The sequence below is a fragment of the Polypterus senegalus genome, chromosome 15 (assembly GCF_016835505.1).
Source record: "Polypterus senegalus isolate Bchr_013 chromosome 15, ASM1683550v1, whole genome shotgun sequence".
Taxonomy (NCBI): domain Eukaryota; kingdom Metazoa; phylum Chordata; class Cladistia; order Polypteriformes; family Polypteridae; genus Polypterus; species Polypterus senegalus.
The window spans coordinates 78,726,499-78,744,452 of record NC_053168.1 but is presented as its reverse complement, the minus strand read 5'-3'; the positions used below and the strand labels follow the sequence as shown (position 1 = coordinate 78,744,452).

At 36.4% G+C, this 17,954-nt stretch overlaps 1 protein-coding gene across 8 annotated transcripts in view; it reads right to left on the bottom strand.

The window, feature by feature from the left end:
• The window catches only part of LOC120515735 (cytoplasmic dynein 1 intermediate chain 1), a 459,517-nt gene extending 441,845 nt beyond the window's left edge, over positions 1–17,672 (bottom strand). For 2 of the 8 annotated variants that reach the window (XM_039737005.1, XM_039737006.1), the window contains exons 1-3: positions 17,451–17,672; positions 17,287–17,340; positions 1,151–1,231 (exon numbers count right to left, since the gene is read on the bottom strand). The gene's annotated coding sequence lies outside the window, so the exon portion shown is untranslated. Of the gene's footprint in view, positions 1–1,150; positions 1,232–17,286 lie in introns of all 8 variants that reach the window. The other 6 variants (XM_039737000.1, XM_039737002.1, XM_039737003.1 and 3 more) reach the window with 4 other exon arrangements.
• Positions 17,673–17,954: the final 282 nt, after the last annotated feature.

The following is a 17,954-nucleotide window of genomic DNA, read 5'->3' as shown; positions in this document are numbered from 1 at the left end:
CTCAAGAACTTTTGACAGAAAAGGTAAGTAGGAAATAGGCCGAAAATTGTTAAGATCGTCATCATCAAGACCAGACTTTTTTAACATTGGGGTACAGAAGCGATTTTAAAAGTGGCTGTCTAAGATGGGTTGAAATCTAAGTAATCAACAGAGACCTCAGCATTAACGTTTGCCGTGCACCTACAATACATATGTCTCTATGATTTGTAAAAATACTATATATTGGAAGGAAAAATGCAATGCATTTTATTACTAAAAATGTTTGTTAAGTGTCATCTTTTGGAAAAACAGGGACATAGCAACCAGACAGACACCCAACAACTTATTCTTTTATTAAGGTGGTTTACATCAGACTTCATTTAATTATAATCAAACCTTCCCAATTTTCCATGTATGTTCAATATGCAATTTATTGTCTCTGTTTGTTTTTGGAGTATGTGAAAATTAACTTCTGCCTGGACACGCTGGCATGTTCCCCGGGTTGCTAGGACAGGACCTTGGAAGAGTCCTTGGCATATCGTTCCTCATGCATGTACTGTATGTGCAGCCTGAGCTTTTCAGTTCAAGCCTTCGGGTTTCAAGGCTAAATTCCTTTTCATTAAACCATTGGTTCAGGTTGTTATTTTGAAGTAGATGTCATCATTAAGACAAATCACAATGATTACTTATGCACTTCATAGCACTTTGACTATTGAACAACAGTTGGAAATTTATGAATATTCCTTTGCATTTCTGTTTTTGGTAAGGACCATTTGATGTTGAAATATCTTTTAATACTGTCATTTCATGGTTGTGCTGTATGACAAAAATAATATGCTGATAGATCTTCATTTTGTGTGATTTTTATGACAGGATTTTGGCTGAAATGTTACCATCACTGGTGCTGCTAGTGTAATACATTGTGAAACATAAAATGTTTCTTAGTAAAAGCAAATTAATAGTATGCTACATTTTTCGTTAATTATTGCTCCAACATCACGTTGTATTAGGTAGTCTGTATTCTGCAGGTGCCAAACATGCAAATGAAAAGAAAACGAATTGTTCTCTGCTACAAAGAAATAATGTAAAATGATGATCTTTTATTAATATTATATGCAGTATATAAAATTAAGAAATAATATCCTATAGGAGTAAAATAAAATTACTATACCTTAAGTGCAGTGCGGCAGGTCCTCCGTGTCTGTCTATAGCCTGGTAAAAATTGGTCCCGTCTCTGGTTCGGACACTCTCACTAGAAATGAAAACCAAGCACACGGCAAAATAAATGAACATCAGTGCAGTTGACCCCTCTTTCTTTCATTGACCATCAGTTCCATTTAGTGTCCTAAAGGGTTTTCCAAAAAAGAAAATATAAAACGTGCTTCACCTCAGATTACACTAAAGTGTCTAATAGGGGTCAAAACTAATGACAGTGTTCCTGGCTGCACTGTGCCCAAAAGTGACTTTTCTATTGCCTATGGTGGGTTAAATAACTGAAAAAAACATGCTGATGTGAGTTTAACAGGTGTCATTCATTTATTAGCATAGCCAACATTACTTAAAAATTAGCTGGCTACTTTCTAAGGATCTATTCTATTGATATCCTACATGATGAGGCAAAACTCTTGCTTAAATTTGTAATAGAATACAAAAGGACTCCATGAGTTATAATATAATATAACCAGTAACGGTGTACATTTGACTTGAACATTCCTAGCTTTCATACTTTATTTCTCTGTACATTTAGCATTTGTTTGCTCAGAGGTTGATATGCTTGCTGCTTCCTGAGCAGCTCTTCTTTTCTCCACCTTGGTGGCCCGCTTCTTCTCTTCTTTTGTCGAGAAGATCATATTTTTCATATTAAAACTGATTAGGTCAGTGTTTGTGTTGCAATTACTTAGTACGTTTTCTTTAGTTTTTCACTTAAGCTGGCACTTAAGTCTTCAATCTGCCTCAAGAATGATTTAAGATATGAAGAGAGTTGATTCTACAATAAAATAAAATAAAAATAAAAATAGGAATAACCTTGGAGGTCAATCATCACCCTGAAAGCAGATAGTAGACGTCACATAGTGTATGTGTACCAAATTTCAGTTTAATAGTTCAAACGGTACAGGTGATTTAAAATCCTGGTCAGAGAAACGAACAGCCACAGTAGAATATTGTATATAATATAATATAATATAATATAATATAATATAATATAATATAATATAATATAATATAATTACATGCTGTATTTTAATGTCACATTTTCTGCATCAAAGATTTGCGGATGCGGAAGCCTGGCTCACACCTGACAACTCACATGTTAAGTAATTTCCATTATATTATTATATTTTATAAAGCCGTAGAGGAGCAATTCTCAGTTTCGTTTCCTTTTACATGCTAAGCTATGATGAGAGAATTCAGCATTCAGTGCTGTCAGTCACATCCATTAACTTAACACACTAATCTTTAGAATACAGTGGAAAAACATAAATGCATAGGATTCTGACGGCCTACTGGTCATAGGCTTAATATTTTAAGCTCCCTGATAAACAGATCCGATCAATCTGTGTACTCTGGAGCACCAGATGCACACAAACAGTCCCCAGGGATAACAAGTGTAACAAACACAAATACCAGAATAGATGATCATGTATGCACTATAACAGAAATTCACTCAGAGACCCCATTTTTTACTATAAGCATTACAACAAAGCAGTCTAAAAAGTAAAAACAAACGTACATCTGCCACAGCAGGCATGACGGCAATATATAACTCTCATAAATAAGACTGCATAATTGAAAAGAAGAACAATCTCCTAACAGTGGGGGTAGCTGTACAGGGTAAATGTATAAACAAAATTCAATTTTACATGTTCATCATTGTTTCACTTATTTGTTGTTTGGGAAGTAATCTCAGTTTCATCATTTGAATTCTTTCTGAAATCATAGGCTCTCTTCTAATATCTGTTGAACAATAACATCACTTTTTATTGAGGACAGATAACAGACTGTTTGTTAGGTTTTCTCAAATTAGTTTACTTTTAAGTAATTAAAACATAAGAAATACACACCAATCACAGATTTCTTGTAAATCCTGTCATATCAAGAGCAGCTTCTTCACTTCCTGAAAAGATTCTGCATAATAGCCACATTATCATATAAGCGCCAGTTTTGCATGATATTGTTAGTTATATTAATGCATCCACTGTCTTGCCATGCCACATTTGGAGAGGCTACCGTTTGGAAAAGCTATGCTTCTTTTCTGTTAATTGCATAAACTACTAGCTAGTTAATGTGCGCCAACATTTGATATGTAATATTGATAAATTAATGCTTTTTAATGTCTTGTAGAGTTTCAGATTACACTATAATGTTACAAACAACTGTTTCAACAGTCAAGCTTTCCTTCCCCCACCAGTGTGGCTTAACGCCAGCATGTCTCATTTCATTTTCCTGCAACTAGAAGCCAAAGCAAACAAAGTAATGCTACTGTTAAAACCAAAAAATATATACCTTAAAACCTTTCCATCTTCCTCATCTCTACTCCTGACAGATATGCTCTTGATGGGGACAGCATTGGCAATTGATCACATAGCAACATAAAGCCACATAAGGCTCAGGGAATCAAACTTATTTGGCCTGCACAAAAAAGACTGTGTGAGGACCTAATCCAGTCCTTCAAAGACATTGATAAAGTTGATCCTGAAGAATTCTTTTGAAGTAATGCATCACACTAAGCATCTTAACAAACCACCAAGAGATGTACAGTAGATGAAGTAAAAAAGCCTGCACAATATCTGAAAAAATGTCTGGATGAGGTATTAGGACAGCTTAGTTATTATCTAACCAAACAATTTCATGGACTGAGTGGTTTCCTGTCATTTTTTTTCCAAAGTTTATACATCCTTAAAATAATTTGAGTGATTAGAGCTCACTTTCAACCAAACTGTATTGGAAAATGTAATTTGCTAGAAAGCTCCTGGTATTTTAATTTTAATTTAGTTTCTATGAACTGCCTGCTCCTACTATCGTATCCCGATTATTGCTATCGCACATTATGGTTCCTGTTTCCCCTCACTAGCAGCCCCAGTTGACGTACTGTATAGGCATGTCAGGTGTTGGGGTGAATGGCACATGTTGATGCACGTAACTGTAGATTTGTCCATCTCTCGTTCTGCAGTGTTTTCTTACCACCCTTCAACCTCTGCTCCTTAGAGACAAGCTGACTGAGATGGGAGTAGACTCACACCTGGTGGCATGGATCATGGACTATCTTACAGACAGACCTCAATATGTGCGTCTTGGGAACTGCAGGTCTGACATTGTGTTCAGCAATACAGGGGCGCCGCAGGGGACTGTACTTTCTCCGGTCCTGTTCAATCTATATACATCAGACTTTCAATATGACTCGGAGTCCTGCCACGTGCAAATGTTCGCTGATGACACTGCTATTGTGGGCTGCATCAGGTGTGGGCAGGAGGAGGAGTACAGAAAGTTAATCAAAGACTTTGTTAAATGGTGCGACTCAAACCACTTACACCCTAACACCAACAAGACCAAGGAGCTGGTGGTGGATTTTTGGAGGCCTAGGCCCCTCATGGACCCTGTGATCATCAGAGGTGACTGTGTGCAGAGGGTGCAGACCTTTAAATACCTGGGAGTGCAGCTGGATGACAAATTGGACTGGACTGCCAATACTGATGCTCTGTGTAAGAAAGGTCAGAGCCAACTATACTTTCTTAGAAGGTTGGCATCCTTCAACATCTGCAGTAAGATGCTGCAGATGTTCTACCAGACGGTTGTGGTAAGTGCCCTCTTCTACGGGGTGGTGTGCTGGGGTGGCAGCATAAAGATGAAAGACGCCTCACGCCTGGACAAACTTGTTAAGAAGGCAGGCTCTATTGTAGGATTAAAGTTGGACAGTTTAACATCTGTGGCAGAGAGACGGGCACTAAGCAAACTCCTGTCAATCATGAATAATCCACTGCATCCATTTAACAGTGTCATCTCCAGGCAGAGGAGTAGCTTCAGTGACAGAATTTTGTCACTGTCCTGCTCCACTGACAGACTAAAGAGATCGTTCCTCCCGCACACTATGCGACTCTTCAATTCCACCCGGGAGAGTAAATGCTAACAATAATTTTATTTTAATTTTTTTCATTTTTATTACTATTTAATTTAATACTGTTTATTTGTATCAGTATACTGCTGCTGGATTATGTGAATTTCCCCTTGGGATTAATAAAGTATCTATCTATCTATCTATCTATCTATCTATCTATCTATCTATCTATCTACAGTGAAATTGTGTTAATCAGAACAGCATGCAATACATTCCCACTTTCAGGCACCATGATTATGGAGTATATCTATTTTTAAATGTAAAAAGTGCACTTCGGTTCATTAAAGATTCTATTTCAAAGCATTGTTTAACGTTGTAGTGGCCAGTCAGCTGCTGAGACGAGAAGTGGGGTTATGGACTGGATTGAAAATGAAAAGACAGGCTTGTGTGGCAAGTGCACAGAACCTCTGAATCTTTACAAAGATGAAGGAAGGTGCATGGAGTCTGCAAACTGAAAAGGATAAGAGGGCACCAGAGTGAGAGCTTCTTCTTTGGAGTAGGCGTGGAAAGGTGGAAACGACATCGCTATTATTCGAATTTGTTATTTTGTCAGACATTTCCTGTTGCCCAGCCAACAGGACGGTATAGTAACTGCATTAGTTGTTTTGAAATAAGGACTGCTCCCAGTTTGGGTTTGAAAACAATTTGGGATGTGTCTCACTAAAGCCCACTGAAACTCAGTCCTCGTTATAATATTATTTAGCACAACAGTTCTTGCAACTGGTGACCTACTAGGAAAACTCCTGCCTGTCACAATGAGTCTTCTCATAGTGCTGCAAGTGAAATTGCAAATTTTAAAACAGTAAGGAGGTGGGCAATGTGGGTTAAAGAGCCTCTATGACACTTTTCAGAGGCACAGAGTTGGAAATGTTCTATGGCTCCTATGTTTAAGAAATTAATGGTCTTGTTTACTATGTAACAGACAAAGTGTTTTCCTGCATCACTAAATCACTAAATTCTACTCAACATCATAAACAATGGAGAACGGGAAGAATTAGTAGCAGCAGCAATATCAAGATTTCATAAAAGGTTGGGCCTAAATTTGTCAGAAGTGTATCTTTAAATATGTTCATTTAGAAAAAAACACATCTTGAAGTCCAGTCATACCAATGTAATTGGGGTGATCAGTTTTTTTTTGCATGTCTAGTTCGAATGATTTTTGTTGGGCTAATTTAAATCCATTTACAGATAGTGAAAACAAACTGACTGCCTGCCTTTTGATGATGACGTACGAAATACCAGCCCATTGCAAGGTACAAAACACCAAATTTGACCAGTAACATTATATAACAGCAAAGTGACAGATTAACATTTTTGGTGTTCTTTATAATTTTGAACATGTCTTATGCAGGCATTTCCAATATCACAATCTGAGAGTGAATCTCTAGTAATGTGCAATTTGTGAAGGATTCGTTCTTTTTGAACAACTCTTTTCAGTGAATTATGGGAATCAAATCACGAGCACAAATGAATCAATTTAGTAGTGCTCAAGGAGTCCTTTACGAGTCCTAAAGCCCATGCATGATGCCGTCGGCTTCTTTCATTAAGATGTTTGAAGCACATGTGCAAGTACTGCCTAGCAAATTATTAATTCTCGATCCCTTTATCAACAAACAAGAACTCTGTTAGATCACTCTGTCATTTATAATACAAGCACAATACAATTCCCCTAGACTTTCTCATATACTCAGATATGGGGATGGATATTTGAGAAGTAAACCGCAAGACAATGATTATATTTTTATATAATGTATATTAAGGAACCACCAACAACAAATCTAATCAAATTAATAATATATTGAACAATTATTATAAAAGTAAAGTTAAATAAATCAGACTCTACAGCTGCATGAATTAAAAAAAAAATAAAATAAAAATCAAGTGTGAGTTCAGGTATAATACTACTTCCAGTTAGCAAAAATAGCCAGAAATCTGCATTTTGTACCAAATACTTTTATGCAAAATGTGGTTGACCTAAGTGAAAGCGTGCTCAAGTTATCGTGTTTACGCACACACACAGATAGACACACAGACATAATTCAAAACATAATTCAGACTCAGGGAGGTCTAAAACGCTGAGGTTCACCAAATTCTTGACACTGAATTTTTGGATGGTTACAATACTTTTCCTATACTTCGTATACGAGAAAGTAATTTATATTAGAAAGTTTTAGTCATTTGTTTTATACAATTTGTTATTGGAATGTTTTTAAATAGAATATATGAGCATAATATTAAACTGATATGTTTCTGTCCCTTTGTACATTCAACATATTGGTTACATAAAACTGAACTTTATGAAAATATTCTAATATTTAACAATTATTTCCTTTCAACTTTACTTTAGAACACACTTTTTATGGCATACTAATGCACAGTGCGCATAATTCACTAATTATTTGGAGTTCAAACTGAATTATTATTCAAGAACAAGTCACTGCAATTCTGATTCATTTAATTTGTGAAGGAGACACTCAATTCTTGTTCATTTGATTCATGAACTGAATCACTGAATCATTAATGGAGAATGAGTTGCACATTCACTTATAAGCCTTGAACTCAGGGTCTTATATTAAATATGCATTGTCACTATACTGTCATGATTTGTGACTATCAAAGATTATTAATATTTTATTATATGAATTACCAGCATATTTAATATATAATTTAAATTTATTTATGATTCATTCAAAGGGAAACCCTGAAAGGATTTTTTAATTATAGATGAATCGAATGAATCAAATAAATCGATTCACTTAATCAGGTAGTTCAAAAGGATCAAATCACCCATCACTAATCTCTGTCCATCACCAAAAGTGCATCTTTCGATGTTCTCAATTCCTGACGTGTGTTTTACCTGTTGTACCCATGAGCCACACAAAGCCTTACTGGCTATAAAAAGAAGTTGGAAACTTTAGTAACGATCGAGTTGGTGGCTTGTGACCTGACCAATATTTTGATATTTTCCAGCATAATCAATAGTAGTTCTTGCAGCAAACACACCTCTAAATTTAGCAGAGCTTGGGGCAGGATTTTCACTTTCTCTTTGGGGCATCACTGACATTTTAAGTGCTAACTTCAGACTCTGGAACGCTGTGCCATTTTGTTTGTTTCCTTCTCGTAATAAAACCTCAAGTGTTTGTTGAGACATCTTTCACGCTTTTCACACCCTGCTCACATTTCCTTCTAACAGGACCTATTACAAAACTCGTAAGATCAGTATGTTAGTAGTTGATAGCCCTCTGTTAACATAACATTCAAGCAATGATTGACTGCTATTAACAGGCCAAATTTGTGCCAAGAAAACATTCCCCACATCATTACTAGCCTAGTGATTGTGACTAGTAAATTTTAAAGTCAATCTTACTTTCTAAACCTCATTAGGTAACGTCTGCCATTAAATCTCTATCCATATATTGTATTTACTTTCCAAATATTTTTTAAAAGTTAAATGGACTCTTACTAATAAAATAATATAGCAATTTTGCAGTGTAAGTTATAAATATCTTTTTTTCGCGGGAGATGCATATTAAAATGCATGAATGCAGTATAGGGTCATTTTTATTTGGGAAAAAAAAAATCATTGCTAAGCTAAAAAACAGGGTGGGCCAATGAGTAATCCCACTTTGGCCCTATACTGGCACCATGCATGATACACAGAGGAAGTTGAAGGAGACAAGCAGAGAGAGAAAACATGCTTACAGGACAATAATGGCGAATAAGAATAACAAGAGAGATGTGTGAAGTATGAGGAAAACCATTACTGGATATAAAAATAACCCATGTGAACAATCAGCACAGAAGAATCAATAGTGTCAAATAAACCTTACAGCATCAAACTAACCCTTGCAAGTGTATACATAGAAAGAGTGGACCTATATACACTGTATAAACATAAAGTGATTTTGCTGTAAGCAGAGGGAAATCTGGATAGAGCTAATAAACTGTGGTTTTACACCTCCTCATCAGATCCTCAAATTACATCTGTAGCTATTCCTCATTGCTCAGTGTAATATCACCTGTGTTCCCATTAGTCTAAACATATTCTATCTTCTATGTAAACTTTTGAGCATATGGATGACACCCCAATCACATATCATTTGCCAAATTCGAGAGGAGAGAACTGGGGAGACTTCTCACAGGCTAGACTGCAGGTCTTAGAAAAAGAGTATTCAGCTACAGTATAAGGTGCTCAAGGTGTATGCCTGTCAGTCCCACAGAGTGCTTTGGCACACATTAAGACTGAAGGTGTTTCTACACTCATAGTCTGTTTGCTTTGTGCTGAATAGCGGATTATTAGTTACTTTGTTTCAATTTCAAATCAGTTTGGTTGCATTTAACACATTAAACTTTTAAGCAAGCCAAAATGTAACAATGATCACCCCATGGGCAAGTTGTGAACTTCTTTTATTGGGCAGAAACAATTTTTTTCCCATAAGTCGACAAGAGCTACCATTGTGCACTGCAACATTTGCAATAATTATGTGGTCTGTTTACCAAATTCTGCTCTGTGAGTATAATGCCTATCATCTGAAAACTAGAGGAGTACATGGAGATCATGAACTACGCATGCTTCAGAAAAGATACATTTCATCTAGATGAAAGTCTAGTCTCCTCTCCTCTCCTCCCAGACATCTAACCTTATCAATTGGTCTCATTTTTACAATATTATATACAGGGATTTTCTTCTCTACTAATTATATAAATATATAGTCATATAGATTTAATATAGATTTCAGTCATATAGATTTTTTTATTTATTCATTACTATTCTTAACTAAGGGTGGCATAGCAGTGCAGTGATAGTGCTGCTGCCTTGCAGTAAGGAGGCCAGGTTCATGTCCCAGGTCTTCCCTGCATGGATTTTGCAAGTTCTCCCCAAGTCTGCCTGGGTTTCCTCCCACAGTCCAAAGACATGCATGTTAGTTGCATTGGCAATCCTAAATTGGCCCCAGGGTGTGTGTGTGGGTGCATGTGAGTGTTGACTCTGCAATGGACTGGCACCCTGCCTGGGGTTTGTTCCTGCCTTGTGCCCAATGCTAGCTGGGACAGGCTCCAGCAGAATCCCGTGACCCTGTTCAGGACTAAGTGGGTTGGAAAATGACTATTCTTAACTAACTTGACTAGTTTTTCGTTCCTTTTCTTTGAACAGTTTTTTTAAATCTTATAAAGCACTTTGAGCTACATCCTTTGTATGAAAATGTGCTATAGAAGTACACATTATTGGTACTGGAGATGGCAAGCTTTCCTGAAGTCAGGCAATGACATGATTGTTTCATTTAGACAGTAGATGAGGTGAGTTGCATTTCAATGTACTGTAGTATACTGCACATGTATTCTTCAGTTGCCAACTATATGAACATAACCTCTATCTACTTTGTCTCAAATAACATGTCTTCTGTCTTTAGGCCTTTAAATATTTGTTATTAATATTAATTTTTGAATGTTTGATTGACATTTACAACATAGTAATCAAAGTTAATGTGTCTACAGTGTCTAAATCATCCCTGAAGAGTGATCACAACGAGAGCACACCATGTCTGCATTCATTCCTTAAGTGTAAGATTAGGGGTTTTAATCATCAATTCACTGGAACTCTTACTAGCTGGTTACATTTGTGTGTATTTATTTTTATGCTAAGATTGTCAAATTACCAACAGCAATGGCATATTATGATTACCACAGCCCAAGCAAATGTTACCCATAATGCACAGTTCCTATAGTTTGGTTGGTCCTGTGTCAGATCACATTCACACTTTACACTAACTGCTCCTGGGTTCACTTGGTGTTGCCCCATGACCATCGTTTCTAAAGGGTCTTGGTCCAGTTCTTTTGGGCTGTGCCACATTGTGATTAGCATTTTCACAATTACTTAAACAAGATTACACTGCTCTAAATGAACTAGCTGTGACAATACATGTAGTCTCAGACTGGAGAGAGTCTGTTGTAAATCCTAGTGCTAAAGAAATATAACCAAAGAGAACTCAATTACTACGTATCTCTGGCCTTAAGATTTCACATCATTACATTTCCAGAAAGGTTGTATTCAGCTGCCACAGACTAACAGTAAAAAACAGTACTGAATGGTCTGCAGTCTGCTTGTCAAGAAAACCTTGGAGTGGACAACACTATGATGTGAGTTTGGCAGACAGCATAACAGAAAATTGTATTGTCAAACCCACTCGATCCAATTCAGAATCAAGGGGTACCCAAAGCTTAACCTGACAGCTCTGCTGCAAGGAGAAATTCAGACTGACTGACTATCTAGTAAAAAAAATTCCAGACAGGTACAGAAAGAATAAACTCTACACAAACATTGTCCAGGACCATGATTCAAACACAGAATTTAAAATTTATGAGACAGCAACACTTACCACTGTGTCACAGTGCCATTCTGAATCCATATGGTGTACAGTTCATTGTTATAGCCACTACACGTCATCAACTGACAATATCTTCAATAGTACAACACGAGTGATGTTTGTGAACTATTTACACCAGAGTGACAGTTGAACTTAGCAAGAGATTGAGTGTAAGACAAATAGTAACAAATTATGCATGCAATTTCCAACATAGTATAGTACACGTTTAGTTAAAATTTTAATATTTCAGTCATGATCTTAATAAAAATCAACTAGAAGATCTGTGCTTTGCTGTGTTTGTCAGCTGCTGCTGCAGTAAATTAGACATCTCTGCTGAGCTATTAGGCATGGCAGCTCCATTGACTATTTTGAAACCTCTTAATTCAGTGCAGACACTGTATACTAAGAGAAATTTCAAAGCTGATGACACATACAAAACCATGGATGTCATCAAAAAATGAAACCATTAGCTTCTTTGACACATGAAGGACTAAATGCTGGGACTCACCAATAATTGGGAAGCATTTTCAGACAGACAAGCTTAATTTCTTTATCAGTAAGTCTCATTATTTCATTTTTAAGGTTGATCAAAACGTTGTAGGAAACCATCTAGAAAAAGTCAGGTGTTTGAGAAACAGCTACTTAAATAATGTATAGAAATTCAGTTATTTTATATGATTCTGAGATTGCATAAAACATGATTTGACATTGCAAAAAGATGAAACCATAGAATGTCACTGACACCACAAGTAAAGAACAATGCTTTGATGCTTACAGTTGCCAATCAAGATACCCTGCATGTCATCTGAATGTGGAAGAAACCAGAGATAAAACAGCATGTGGACAAAGAGAGAACATGAAAACTCCAGATGGACATTGCACAAGATTGGAAATTAATTTTCATTCCTAAAGCTTTAATCTAGTATACAGTGATTCTATACAATCACCTTTTTCCCAATGATGTATCTGATATACAGTAGTGAAATATTAGTAGTTAAAGTAGAAGTCATAACATTAATATTATCACATCAACAGTCTTAGTATACAGTATTATAAATGTAAATACTAAAGTCAATGCATAATATTACAGTTGGATACATTACTTTATTAATCTGGGGTTTAACTACTAAATGTTTTATAATGGTGCAGCACACCTAAAAAAAAAAAATTGTCAAGTTGCATTAGTTTTAGTAGAACACTTTATTTGTTCTGTCTATCAGCTTATACAAACCTGATTTCACAAAAACATGTGCTGCTCTCTTTCCTTGAATCAAAAACTCTAGAATTTATTATGGTAAATATACATTGACATATACATTTTGAACTTTTTTCTGAACCCATTATTAAAATTATTAGTAATTTTGCATCCTCATATTTTTAATATTTGAAAAATCTAGCTTGTTGAAGAATTCTACCAGTACTTCTGACAGGTTACAAATAATTTATGTGAAAATGTTTTTGAAAGTTTTTCAGTTCTGGGTTCCCTGAACCAAAAGACAAAACTTTCAATAACACTGAACATATATTACTTGAATAAAGGTGTAAGAAGGGATTACAGGGAGAGTGTAAGTAACAAGGGAATACATTAATATCCCATCAGACCTGATTTTTACGGTAATGTGGCTTGGTCATTTGCCTACCTCATATATTCTGACCTCAAAACAGCTCCCCTATTCATCACCTGAATGGTCTGACATTTCCACCTCTGTGCCAGTTAAGCCCGTACCTGAGATGAGCAAGATGCTCATTTGTGACCATTCTGCTCCTGTTAACCCTTCAATAAATGCACATACACACTGCACAGTATGCAATGCATATATGCATTGATTTTTATGGGTTTATATGTATGAGCTTCAAAAAAATACATTTATACAACTGATGTTGTTCTGGAAATAAATAAAAACCATAACCATTGTAATATTATGTATGTGGACAAGACCACTTTAATATCCCACTTCCTTACGTCACTCACTTTCGAAATGCCAGTGTTAATAAAATCCCTTATCAGTATTGAAAGCTGCTTTCTTAGCTTTACGACAATCACTTCTCACTTTTGATCATTATATATTTTCAATGACACACTCCCAGGCTGACTAAAAATTCTACATCTAAATAGCTATTCTATTCCCCTCACCTTGACTTTCTCTATTGAAAAGAGACAGAGAAACAAAAACTCACATTGAGTCATTTGCCCCAAAACAGCAAACTGAATCATAATAATTAATCAAATATGAATATTATCTAGTAAACTTTAAAAGTTGTGCAAAATGCCTTACCATCAATATATAAAACAAACCTTCAATGAAACCACTCTATTTTATTATATGAGTAATGGTGCCATATTAGCTCTTACTACACAGAAAGCAATTGATTCAAAGTTAATCAAGCAGATAATGTTCATTTCTGACAATTAATGACTTACACAGTTTTAAAGCAATTTTCCTACAACAACGTTAGTTAAGCAATTTCTACGAGCATAGATGACAGTGACATTTTCAGTGTGGTGGTTCACATTTCTGTTCAAATGATGTGTTTTAAAAATACATAAAATACAAATACAATAGTTGACAAATTAAAGGAAATGCCTACTTAAAAGTGTTTTATTAAAGTGTTTAAACAATGCCAGGAAAATGCACCTCGCACTGCCACACAAAGCAATCAAAGCTTGAAGCCTTCTTTTGGAGAGTATCACACACGTGTATTTTCCATCTTATTAAGGATAACAGATGTTGTTTCAAATGATCTGTAAACCACACTTTGAGTTCTTTGCAACACTTTACTCATAAAAGTGCATGTTTAGGTGTGATAAGGGGGTTATGCACCAGGGTCGGCGCCACCATTAAGGAGTATTAGGTATTTGCCTAGGGCACAGATATAAGGGGGGTTGGCGGGGGGGGCGGTGATGCACTAATAAGCTTGGCTGAGGGCGCACCACAACTTCACCACAATATTCCTTGCTGTGAAGCTCCTTTTTTTTTATTAAAATCCTGCTCTTTTCTTAGGTATACAGTCGCAGTCAATTGATCCTGCTTGTCTGTTTGACCTTGTAAGGCACAATTCAATGCTTAGACATCACAGTCATAATTTTTGATCATTTTTCTACAACTGGCCCTAGCTGATCCAACTCTTTCGCTAACAACCTCCATGCCAGCATCTGCTGAATTTAGTTAGTCTTCATTGTGAAATGGCCACATTTAAGCACTTTCTGGCACTGAGGCTTCAGCTAAGATACTGTATGTCTCAACAGTCAACACTCTCTCAGACTCTGTGGGGTCACAGAGCATTATGAGCTACTGGCTCTAGCCAGCATTTTGCCTATTATCTGAACACAAAGAGATTTTAATTATGTTGTACCAATGAAGTGAAATTCAACTTGTGCAGGATATGTAAGATACATTTGTTTGTTATACTAAGGGAAAATATAGAAAACAATTGTGATGTCTTAGTTACACACAAAGAATACAGCAAAGAATCTATTGGTATAAATAGCAACTAACCCCAAAATTTAAAATTATTCTTTATCATAAACCTTGACCTGTTAAAATATATACTCTTTATGTATGAATCTATTTTCTGAACTCTCTTTTCAATAAGAGAAACCAGCTCTTCACCTAACGGCACACACAGTCAACCCAACCATGCATCAGTCCAAGGCAAAGACACTGATAAGTGGCAACTTCACCCACTGTATAGTCATGATGCATTTTTCTATTATTGTATTAAATAATAACCTAATATTTAAAAAGAAATATCAAATAGATATACACTCACAAAGTGGATTATTAGGAACACCTATACACCTGCTTTTCCATGCAATTATCTAACTAGCTCATTATATGGCAGCAGCACAATGCATAAAATGATGCAGATACAAGTCAGGAACTTCAGTTAAAGTTCACGCCAAACACTAGACTGAGGAAAAAATTTAGTCTCAGTGATTTCAACTGTGGCATGACTATTGGCGTCAGATTGGCTGGTTTGAAGTATTTATGTACCTGTTGATCTCCTGGGATTTTCACTCTCAACACAACAGTTCCCAGAATTTGTTCTACAATGGTGCGAAAAACAAAAAAACATCCAGTAAGCAGCAGTTCTGCACACAGAAATGCCTTTGTGGGAGTTGACAAAAAAATTACAGTATCTCAGAAAAACACTTTGCATAACTTTAGTAAGCAGAAATGCATTTCAGAATGAACAACACATCTAACCTTGAGGTGGATGGGTAACAACAGCAGAAAACCAAGCTAGGTTCTACTCCTGTCAGCCATGAACAGACTGCTGAGGTGGCAGTGGGCAAAGGCTCACCAAAATGGGACAGCTGAAAACTAGAAAAACATAGCCTGGTCTGATGAATCTTGAGTTCTGCTGAGGCACACATGGATTGGTCATATTTAGGCTCCAATGGCATAAATCCATGCACTTAACCTGCCTTGTGTCAACAGTCCAGGCTGGTGGTGATGTGATGATGTGGAAAATGTTTTCTTGGCCAACCTTGGGCCTGTTAATACTAATCAATCATTGCTTAAATGCAATGTCTTATTTGGGTATCCCTTCATGGCCATAATTTACCCATATTCTAATGGCTACTTCCAGCATAATAATGCACCATGTCACAAAACAAACATCATCTCAATCTGGTTTCATTAAAATGACAGTGTGTTTTGTGTACTTCACCAGATCTGAATCAAATAGAATAATTTTGGAATATGGAAGAACAGGAGAGTCACTGCATGAATGTGCAACTGAGGAATCTGCAGAAACGTCATGATGCAACCATGTCAACATGGACCAGAAATTCAAAGGAATATTTCCAACATCTTGTGAAATCTATGTCATGAAGAAATGGGCCTGTTTAAAGACTATAAGGAAGCCCAACCTAGTATTAGTATAGACTCCTTAATAATGTGCTCAGTGAGTGTATAAATATTACCTAAACCAACTCCACACCCAAGTCCTGGCTCTCCAAGGACAGCTGATCTAGGCCGACTTGGTTAACTCTGGCCAAGTTCACACCCTCTTGAATGCTCTCTTTAATTAACTTTCCCATACAGTATTTAAGGGGTTTCAGTCTTTTGCCTGTATGACATCAGTCATCATTTCAGTCCATGATTTCAAAATGTACGCCAGGCACAAGTGTTATATTTCGAGTTTATTTAAAATTTCCAAATAACTGTATACGCCGTTTATAGAAAAAATAAAAATGAATTCCAGGAAAAATATTTACAGATGCAAGTTTAAAAAAAAAATCAACCACAAAGAAAATAATATATATACAGTACACTAAAAATAACATGCATTTTGTGTCTATTTAATTGAGTGCTGACCAAGAGTTTTAAAATAAAAAAGGTTAAGTTTTGTTACGTTCTCAAGAACATGTCAGTCAAATGAGCTCGCCCAATTTGAGCAGGCTTAATCTGTATATCAGCGCCCATCTATGCAAAACACTTCCTCAAATGTCCAATGAAGTGAAGACCACGCCCCCAATTCGGTATTGTCCCTCCCATATTAGGAAACGGACGGAGATTCGCTGCATCCCAGCATTGATCCCTTTAGGTAGTAAGAAATTAGGGCATTTAGCGCATTATTTTCAACTGTCAGCGTTCATATAATGCGTCTTCTTTTTCCATTGTATTATTTCTAGTCTGTCTTGTACTAAAATTGCCTTAAAAATGTTTATCATATTATTTACAAACATATGGTATCTTGGAAGGTAGCCCTAATGGCTACATTGTCAGACATAATCTGCCCTTTAAAAACACAATCGCTTAAATCCAATTAATAAATATATTCTAGAATATAGAATATGTTTGCATTAATGCAATTGCTACATACCTCCGGTATATAATCTGCAGTATCACGTTCGGCCGCTCCTCCCTCTGCGGTGATCTGCAAAGAAAACGATGCTCATTTACAAAACCGTCCAGACTCCTTTCCCTACTGAGCAGACGCTTTATTGTCTGTCCGTACGAACCGGGATTCGTCCATAATTACAGTACCTGTGGGTACGCTGCTTTTTTAGGTTTGACACAGCAGTTCTCCAAGATCTGAAAGCTGCCGGCTACACTATTGTGATATACAGGAAATCCCACCCTCAAAATCCATTTTATTCTCCGTCTCTCTCCAAATCCCCCTATTCGAGTCTCTGCTGACTACAATACGTCAGCCCCCAGAAAAGCGATTGGTGACTAACAGACTAACGCACGCACTGTCAGCGTCCGCGATGCGTTCTCCACATGTACATAAATAAGGAGGAATAGTTTATGATGGGCTTTCCTGAAAGAGTCAGTTATGACACAAAGGTCTAAATGGTTTGTGCCACTAGATGATTACATTAAGTAAATGAGGCAAATATCAATATATTTCTTTGAGAAATGTAAGAATATGAAATACTGCCCAACATTAGTCACTTATAAATATTACTGAGATAAAAATTATCAGGTCTGCACTGAGGTATTTTTGACAGACAGACAGATAGATAGATCGATCTCCAGGTATTTTGC